This window comes from Mchenga conophoros, linkage group LG13, assembly GCF_057382185.1.
Source record: "Mchenga conophoros isolate Kocher_MC1m ecotype Shallow Benthic linkage group LG13, M_conophoros_male_GT1.1, whole genome shotgun sequence".
NCBI lineage: Eukaryota > Metazoa > Chordata > Actinopteri > Cichliformes > Cichlidae > Mchenga > Mchenga conophoros.
In genome coordinates this window covers 23,603,880-23,613,994 of record NC_140538.1, presented here as the reverse complement: position 1 = coordinate 23,613,994, position 10,115 = coordinate 23,603,880, and the positions used below count along the sequence as shown (strand labels likewise).

The following is a 10,115-nucleotide window of genomic DNA, read 5'->3' as shown; positions in this document are numbered from 1 at the left end:
ATTTAGAGATCTGACTCACATGACTGTGTGTAGATCAGGCTGCTTTGTTATTTCAGCTTCTCATGTGATCAGCACTCAACACCAAAGGCTACTCTGAGCCCCACCCCCTCGCCCCCTTCAGTACTTTGAAGACCGACAGAGAGAGTCTGTTACCAGAGAAACAAAGGTCAGTGTACTGCGTCGTCACATTCTCAACTCACAGGATGGATCTTGAAAGAGAAAAAAGGACCCGGCAAACAAACATCCTTTGTTTTTGCTGCAACAAGACCGCGTTTGTTGTTGTGCTCTGGGCTCTGATGTCATCGTCATGGGTCATCCTCTCCGTGACCTCTGGGGCTGCGATTCTCAAATAGCTTCATCAGGAGGTGCGCGCCAATTACAGCATTGATTTTTGTTTCACTGGCTCGCCCACGCTAACACAACCCCCCTGCTCCCACCCCGCCCCATCGCACAAACACAAACATGCATGTATTCATCCAATAACACAAAAATAGAGTACAGTGAGTTCACTGTTTTCTCAGTACGGTCGTTTTCCCAGCGGGAAGCTGCAGTAGAAAGACTTACTCTAGAAAACTCCATCTATTTGTCTGAGTACCATCATTAACTGAGGCAGAAGAGAAGCCGACGCCACACAAAATGATTAAATTGCAAAGAAACATGTTGACATTTTACAGCTAACTCACTGCAACACTTTAAACTGCTGCAACTCTTTCACAGAGGAAACTGTGAACACCTAATGTGACTGACCTTTGATGGTGTAAGTGATGTAATCCTCATGATAGATGCGTCAGACTTTGGCCTTAGGTTGCTCTCAATGTTCTACTCCCTAAAGGCCTCACAGGTTAAACGGGCCAAAGCAACCCCCATCAATACATGACCAAAGAAAACACTACATCACCTCAACCACGGCAATTAATCCCGGCCTTGTAGCCAGCTGACAGGCCTTTATCCAGACAACAAACAAAAATAGGCACTTTGTTGCCTGATGAAGATGTCGGAGGCCACATGGTAATTTTGCTGTAGCACTGCTATTCTCGTCCTAACAAGCAAAGCGGCACACCGCCTTTACCTAAGATTAAAAATTCAAATGCAGCACGCTCAAAGTAGGATTACTGTGCTAAGCTTGCTGTAACAAAAGAAGGGGTGGAATATAAAGGTTGGAAAAATTATGTATTTTCAATCCCTTCTGCAATGCTTGCTAATGTGATTTATACAAGAACATGTGTTTTTCTTCAGTTGACCTTATTACTGTAGCAGGGAGTCTTAATTTACATCATTTCTGGGCTGAAACATGGTTTGTACATCACATGTACAGCCTGAAACTAGCACTGCTGCTCTTAAAGGATTAGTTAAACATTTGGCTAATGCATTGAAGAATACATTGAAAGAGGCAGGTCAGGAAGTGTTTAGATTAGCTTAAAGACTAAGAATAGCAACAGTTATTCAGAAAAATCCTTAGTCACTGACAACATTTCACAAATAGGGAATGGAAAAAGTTGTAGTGGGGGCTATCTGCATGTCTTTTGAGGGACTTTCTTGTGACTTTTGTAAGTATATCTCTATTTTGGACATAGAAAGCTAACCATACCTTCTGTTTTCATTTGCTATGCTAAGCTGAGTTAGCTGTCTCCTGGCTACTGCGCCATGTTTACCAGTAGTTCTGTTTATTTCATTATTGAATAACTATTTTTTCAAATGTCTTTTCTAAAAATGTCAAAACTATTCTTTCATTTATGCCTCTTAAGACAAATTTGCTATATTAAGGCAGTTTTACTTGTAAGAATTATGTTTAGCTATAATTAGCCTAGCATGTAGCACTAGTGGAAATACTGGAAATATGTTTGGTTTAAAAATGACACCAACTAGCTGTGAATTTAGGAAATAATTAGTTGCACTATTCTCACAAGGTTATATTACATGAACTTTGTACTAGAGAACACTAGAGTGTATATATTTGTTGTGTTACATTATTGCTAAATATTGAAATATTATATGACAAACTCCTGAAAGAAGTTCTGGTGATTTTATATTTATAATGAAAATGTTTTGTTTCCGTTTACAGGAAAGGGGAATAGATGAGCTAAAATAACCTTTACTTTAGCAAAGTTTTGATACTTCAGCCGAAACATTGTACGACTTTGAAAAGTCACACATGGTGAAGATTTCCTTGCAATTTTAAACACCCCTTCCAGTTTTATGTAAATCAGATTATTAAATTAAGCCCCCACAATGAGCCGCCATCTGACTGGAGGATGATCCGTGACCTGCTTTGAATACAATACACAATGCAATTCAAGAGAAGGTTAAGAGTTACATAATTGTGCATTGCTTCCTAGGTTCCTAGATGCTACTATGTTTTAAACTCATTAAAATATGATCTGCCTTAATGGGTGTCATGCCTAGTGAATAATCAGCTGAGTGCACAGTGATTCAAGAGATTGCATAACCTTTATATTTCATGAGACTTTGTTGGTGTTGCCTCATTCTTGTGTGTGTTTACAGGAGTGTATGAGGAATGCAGCTCTGAGTCAGCACAGAGGAACGCCAGTGAAAGCCAATATGAGACAGAGGATGGATTATATGAGGTGATGTTTTTAAAGGAAAGAGCTAAGCTTGAGCCCAGCATGGGCAGAAAGATTCTCAATGGATTACTTTCTCTTGTTATTATAGCTTTGTTTGATTGTTAAGAGGGTAGCTTTCTTTATTTGCAACATTTAAGTGTGTCTACTTCTTATGTATTGTAAATCAGTGACAAATAATTGCTTTTGTACAAATAAGCATTTAAAGAGCCTGTTAATGCCCTCACTAGCAGTCTGATGAATTTCATTACGCAGCCATAAATGAGTTTGTCCCTTATAATGCTAATCTTGAGCTACGCAACATTAATTTAATCTGTGTTCGATGAGGCAGCTCGTAACTGATGCAGGTGAAGATCATTTCGAACAGTCGAAAGCTGCTGGAAAAAAACAAAAAGCTTGACCTTGAGTTCAGCTGGCATTTCCATTGCAAAGACTGAACTGTGAGGCTTTTAGTTTGCTGAGCGAAAGTAACACATCAAACTTCCTTTTTCTCTTCTTCTGTTGTGATATAAAGGGACCGCCGCCATGAAATCGACTTCATCTCTCTCTGTAAATGTGATCTGTAAAATTAGGTCATACATTTACTGTATGTTGTGCTTTCTGGACTTTTGATAAAGGACTGTAATGATTTTTGTTCAGAAAAATTAGATATGTGACTAAATTAAATCTATATCAATTTTCTTTGGATTATCCAGTGCACGGTCAGAGGTTGGGTGGTGGATCTAGAGCGATGGGAGGTTTACACCTTTATCAGGTCATCAGTCACTCTACGGGTTACACATGGAGACAGATAAGCAAACTCACATTTACTGCTTCGGCCAATTTAGAATCTCCTGTTAAGATCACTTGCATAGGCTGAGGATTCTGGGAAGGGGTTAGAGTACCTGTAGAAAACATGCAAATTCCACATAGAAAGAACCGAAGTTAGATTTAAACCCAGTACGTAGAGGACAGATGGAAAGAAATTGACTCTCGAGACTGTAAGCGCCAGACTACCATAGCCTCATTGAACACGAACGCACGGAAAGCCCGCCGTCAACTCGCTGCCCTGAACATGACAAAATAGTGTTATGTCAGCACGCAGAGAAATAGCAGTAAATTGGGAAGCAGAGAGGTACAAAGAGGTGTGGAGGGAGGGGTGTAGGGATATAAGGAGAAGAGGTGGGTTGGGGTGGTGGGGATTCAGGCTGTACCTGAGGCATGGAGGGGTACATCATTATTCAGAGCAGCGCTTTGATGTTGAGGCTGGGTGGATCTCAGGGAGCAGGCGAGAAGCAGTTCTAATTAAAACAGTAACAATGCAGCCCGAGTTGCCCCGCAGAAACGGGGGCTTTGAAGAGTCACTGAATGCCCCATTTAGAGCTGGCTGTCCACAGATAACACCAGATATTACGTTGACGGACTCTGAGGCCTCTGTCGCAAAATGTGTATTTTTCACTACAATTTATGAAACATTTCTCTCAGTGTGTGTGTGTGTGTGTGTGTGTGTGTGCTATGAGTTCTCAGTGTCCTACTTTCTGGGTTCTTTGGTGGCGTTGTGGGTCTGACAGGAGTGACAGATTGAGATGGGCTGTGGGTATTCAGAGGCCGGGCAAAGACAGGAAAGCCTGGGGGATCTTGGTATGACAGGTAGACGGAGGAGAGACAGAACTTCATTACAGCTTCTGCAGAGGGGAGCTCTGAATATCAAATTAGGGCCCCAAATCAACACAAGAATAATACTAGTGCTTTTATTCTAATACGTTTAACACACACACACACGAAATTCACCTACAACAGAGCCCGGTAAAGTACAATTTTTCTGCTTCCTGGCTTGTATAACACAGATTTCCCCTCGTCCACCGAGCATGTTTGTCTCACTCCTCATATCTACTGAGACTTATTGCTCAAAAAGGCACAAGCGGGCTGTAGAGAGAGCCGAGTGATGCTCTGAGACAGTAGCAGTTCAAAGAGACTGTCTACACAGAGAGAAGGGTCTAATTTTATCTAGGAGACAGAGGAGCTCATGAAATAGCTCTCTGCCTGACTACAGCTCAATTATTCATCAACACAAGAAGTCTCTCAACTAAAAAGCCTGACACGTTATTCATTCCCCCCCTCTTCCTCTCCCTCTTCTCCCATGCTGTTTCATTCAGACACTAAACCAGCCACCCACACACACATAAACTCGAAGGTACACGCCCTACCCTGGTCTTGAACCATGCAGTGCCCTCCAGAAAAGCAGGCGCGCTCTGGTGAGGATGAGTCAAAAATATACTTAATGAATGGTATATGTTGTGGTGAGCGGTTCAGAAAGGTGAACTTTCACTTTGAAAATGAGAGTGAAAATCCTTTGTTGACTGTAAATAAAATGTTTGATTTTGCCAGAACATTTTTTAAAGGAAACTCTCTGTCGAGGATCAAAACCAAACTCTGATTTTGGATGCTTTGGGCTCATGACTCAGTTTGTGTTTTGAACAACTTGCAGCTGGCGTCATCTCCAAACAGATGACAAGTCCTGTGACACCAAGCTGACTGAATCGTAATTAGTTGTGTAAAAGGAGGAATTACAGAATAAAGTACAGTGTGTGCTGTTTCCAGTGACTCCATCTTATTTCTTTTTTTTTTCCAGAGACCTTATGAGAGCTTGGACTGCCATAAATTTCCTGTTGCTACTGGAGCAGTGACACTCTGGAGGATACAGCCGAGCAGTATTTTCTTAGCTCGGTGACAGCCAATCAAGAGAAAGCCCATAAAACATATCACTTTTGTAATTTTTTTCCCGTCTGTGCTAAGTTGCAGCTTTAAAAATCCCACTGGGGTTCAAACCCGACTTCCCTTCAGTTATTTGTTGGCTGCAGAAAGCAGTACCACTCCGATTCTCATTATTTAACATGTTGCATCAGAAACCCAGTGGGTGCATCTGCACATGAGCTTCATCTGCCAATTTAGAAGCAACTTGTTAACCTCGACATGGAAAAGGTTCAGATTACTGGTCAGTACAAACAAGAGCTCACCCTGAACGATATGCAGTCTGAACCTGTTGGATGTTTCTCATAAGTTTATGGTTTTGGAAGTTGTTGGGTGGCCTTATGTAAGAATCGCTACCTCAAGCAATCTAAGAGCGGATTTGTGCCTGCTGCGATAATGACCTGATTTTAAGACCCATCACGACAAGCTGACAAATTGATGCCAAGGTTGTTTTTTTATATTGACTAGCGACTGTGAGACAAACACAGACAAACACATGGATCCGCCTGTCTGATTGACAGTGACAAGATGTCTCTGGATTAATGGTTGATTTTAAGAGCTAATATCGAGCCTGCCAAGAACTAAAGAGGGTTTTTTTGTGTGGAAATGTGTCTCTCACTATGCTAGATACATTTTATTTCTTTACAGCAACAGGCAACAAATCCAAGTGTGGGTGCATAAATCTGAAGGATCAATAGAGAAAATACAATAACCCATCCTTGGGATTATTGCTTGGCAATAAGTACTTCCCTGAACATTTTTCATTATGAAGACTGAGATTTATCATTGATTTCTCTGCCAAAACATGTAATGCAGGTGAACTTTGTGGCGTGTTTGCGTTAATGTGGACATCCTGGCTGGATTTAGTGTGGGCTAAGTCTATCTGTGACAGGCAGCAGGTGCTGTATATCACTTAGACGGGGAGATAACACTAGCTAAAGACAGTTGGGTTTAGTGCTGTTTGTAGATAAGGCCATAGAAGCTAACTTTAGCATCTGACATGAGATGAGAAAAGCTGTGATTGCAGGTGGCTTTGGCACATTGGCCGTGGAGATGGGAGTGATTTCTAAAACAAATCCTTTCTGGATATATGTCAGCTTTAGACTGGAGGTAAAATGTTGGAAAAACACTTATATTTGGCAATTTGCTCAAGTCCTCCCCCAAACAGCAATTGTAATAGCTTATCCTGGCTTAGTAACTAGGGTCAGGAGGTCTGCTGAGCTTTGGATTACTGTACTTGTTGAAGTTGTATGCATGGTATTTTTTGTTAGGTAGTTGATACCGTTCTAAAACCCGATTTTAACTGTGCATTTATTTGAAGAACACGTGCAATGCAAGTGACATACATGTTTCATTATGGAATTTTATTACCTGCAGATAATATTCATTTTAATGAAGAGGGCGAAGTTGTTAGGAGCCAAATCTTTGGGTGGGTTGTTAGCAAAGACTTTCTTGGGATCACCAGAAACTCTGTTTCTCCGTTTTCACTGTGCGCGGCACAATGGCAAAATCACAAGCACTCCAGAGCAGGTTGTTTCTTCTGAAACAAACCCCAAATTCTCCAGTGCAAAACTGATCCTCACATCTTGTGTGTCCTTTGGCCTTGGATACTAGAGATTACTACAGTGCTTGTAAGTCACCAGGCTATGGCCAGAGACCCAGTTCATATCACCAAATGTTAGTTAGACTGTTTCAGAAGTCTTCAGAGGCTGATGCTTGCTTTCTGTTCAGGTTTGGGGTCCACGGTGAAAGTCCAGCTTGAATCTAAACAGGACTTCCAAAAAGTGCACTAAAAGAAATGCAGCGCCGCCCAAGGAGACTACCCTGAAGTTTAAATCTTTGATTTTTATGGGTGGACTTCTACACCTCACTGTAATGTGTTATGTTTTATCTTTCAAACCCAGCAGTGTTTTTTTTTTTTATCATGCTGTAATTGTGTAATAGGTAGCAGTAATTGAAACTGTATTGGTACCACGTGTGAACAGAAAGCACACCAAACAACAGAATCCAGGATTTAGCAAATGACCAGTTGAAAGACAGCCATTATCAGGGACGACATGGTCTTGACTCAGGTCCTGTTTTAATGTTGTTAGAGTTAGTTTGTGTGCAAATCCTGCTTTTTTCCCCCCCAAAGTGGGATGTGATAGACTGCAGGACAGTTCAATGTTTCCTGGCTGCACGGAAACAAAAGGGCACCTCTGCTATTCTCAGCTCTAAGTCTCTGTCGGCTCTCTGTTTGTCTGATGTCTGGCTGTCACGGCAGAAGTGGAAGACTCTGCCAACACCCTTCAGCCTCACAGCCACCTCCACCTACTAAACTATGTGTTCTACTTACAGGAAGATGTCATCTCATGCACTAATGACATGATTTAGCCTCGTGGATATGAGCGTTTGTGCGTGTCGTAAAAATTGCTTTGATGTCTCCCTCTCGTTTTCAGCGCTATAGGAGTTCATCCGGAGTTTTATTCCTCTACAAGTTTGTTTTTCCTGTGTCGAATCTTATGTGATGGTTTGGCACAAAAAGCGCTCTCTGAGCAATGCATCATCCCTTTAGAAGCTGAACGCTGTGCCAGGCAAGCTAAGTGTTTTGCTGCAGGCCATGAAGGCAAGAAACTTCTTTTTTTTTTGCTTGGTGAAATGAGCAAACCCAAAAGACACAGCATCAATTATTCACCCTCCCTCCTCCAGTCTGACATTCTGATTACGACTGGAGGTGGTTACAGGGTATCAGCAAGGTTGCAGAGTAGTCATGACAGGGGTTCAAACTCTAATATGTTTGCTGCCAAGAAATATGGGTCCGTATGATGCGTTAGCTGCCCGCAGGGCATCAGAATGAATGGTAATAATTCATCCTGAGAGAATGCAACCTATTTTTTGAGCCATTTCCCTTGACGTAAAGACAAGGAGATTACTAGTCTCCCTATTTGGTAAAGACATTAATGGTAATTTTGTTTCCCTACTTAAATTAGACGGTGCTGGACTGATTACTGGGTGAAGCTGGATCTGGTTTGTGCACTTACTGTAAAGAACAGACAAACATACAGTGATAGACAAAAAGGGACACAGATACTGATACTTGAAAGAGGGTGTTGGCGTTCTTTTGGTTTGATTACAGTTGAGGAGGTTTGTCATTGTCTGCCAAAATACTCTCTGTCTGCCAAAACAAGCAGCACAAAACTCCCGAGGGCTGGGCTTGGAAAGACACCAGTTACTGTGTATCTGTGCTTTTGGGCAAACCCAACAGAGTCATCTTTGTTTTGTTGGTGCGCAACATAAAAATACCATTGTACGGTAGTCACAGCGTTGCCGAGGTCTTTGTGTAACGCCAGAATATGATCCGGTGCAACAGCTGTTTATGAAAGGCGGAGAGTGAGCTCACTGTGCAGCCAAGGTGGTGTTGATTGAGTTATATAAAATCTATTTGCAGCCATCAGTGACAATAGCAGCCTCGGGCAACGGTTGAGCTCATCTACCATCCTGCTGCGCACAGAGTCATATTTTTTTATTTTTTTGTTCCAAAGCTGGGCGAAACGGATCAACTTCCTGATGGCAAAACGGTAGAGCAGCGGGATCAGTCGGCTGCAAGTCTCTCCTTTGGTGTGGAAGTTGAACTGAAGTGTCGCTAGTCTTGGCAGTCCTGCAAAGAGAGAGGGGTGTGCTGTGAAAACTGGCATGTTGACGCTTTCATGCCACTGTCACGCTGTTCACAAGGTGCCCCGGAGGAGTGTCACAACGCATTCTTCTCACTTAGTAGAGCATGTCCCTGTCACACTCCGGGTTGCGGTAGTCAGACGGCATTCCTCTCCTGCCATCTGTCTCTGGTATTATAGTAGCATGCAGTAGTTATTCAGATTGCCTTGCTTTTATAAGACGTGCTGCTATGTGCTTAACTATGTCACGCTGAAGTCTGAATGCTGGATGTATGGGACTAATTAAGGGCAAATTCGTGTGGCCAAAACATGCTTCATTACTGCACTAAATATTTGCGCAGGAAAATGCAAGTAACCTGGAATCTTCCGCATTTAAAACGCATCACAGGTCACATGAGTTCACTTCTGCAACTCTCAAACGGTTAATGGGTCTTGTTGACACTGAGGCGACAGTAACAAGCTGCAGCCCTCCTTGCCCAAGTTAAAGTACTAGAATGCACAAAGAGGAACTCCTTATATAGTCGTTTATGTGTCAAACGACTACCCAACAGTCTTCCCCAAACTGGCACTGGTCGGTGTGACAGCGTTATTAGTACATTTGTCATGTTGTGGTTTCCTAACCAGCTCCCCTCCCCAACCCCCACCCTCCTGCCTTCCAACAGTCTGAAGATGTCGAGAAGGCACCACATGGTATGCTGCACACAGCACATGGTTTTGGTTACAACAGGCTGTATCCTAGTTCCCCCACCCCCGAGCCTGTTTGCACAGCGCCTTCAAGGCCAAATCACGAGCACAAACAGGGTGAAAAGTACGAAAATCCTGCAAATTTTTACGCTGGGTTTTAAAATGCGGTCACACAAATGTGGTTCTCGTGCATCTTCAGATGCTTGCAAGCTCATGTGATTGCTGTTATGTGACTCACAGGAAGTGGGTAAAGGTGAGATTCAATTACCACACTATCATTATTTTCTGAATATAGCATGCTCTGATGATAATAGATAAATGAAAATGAAACCGATATAGACAAGTGTTCATTTTATGCCATGCAGACTACCAAGGAACTGCACTGCAGTTTGCATGAGGCCAGTGTAGGCTTCACTTCGTTTCACTTGTAAAGGCATGGAGTTATTTTTATTTATGGTGCAATCCCTCACCG

At 42.3% G+C, this 10,115-nt stretch overlaps 1 long non-coding RNA gene across 1 annotated transcript; it reads left to right on the top strand.

Annotated features, from left to right (window-relative positions):
- The first annotated feature begins 1,299 nt into the window (after positions 1 to 1,299).
- Positions 1,300 to 5,473, top strand: LOC146561325 (uncharacterized). Its single transcript, XR_014888028.1, has 3 exons — positions 1,300 to 1,547; positions 2,503 to 2,585; positions 5,191 to 5,473. It is a non-coding gene; the product is annotated as an uncharacterized LOC146561325 (long non-coding RNA).
- The last annotated feature ends 4,642 nt before the right edge of the window (positions 5,474 to 10,115 follow it).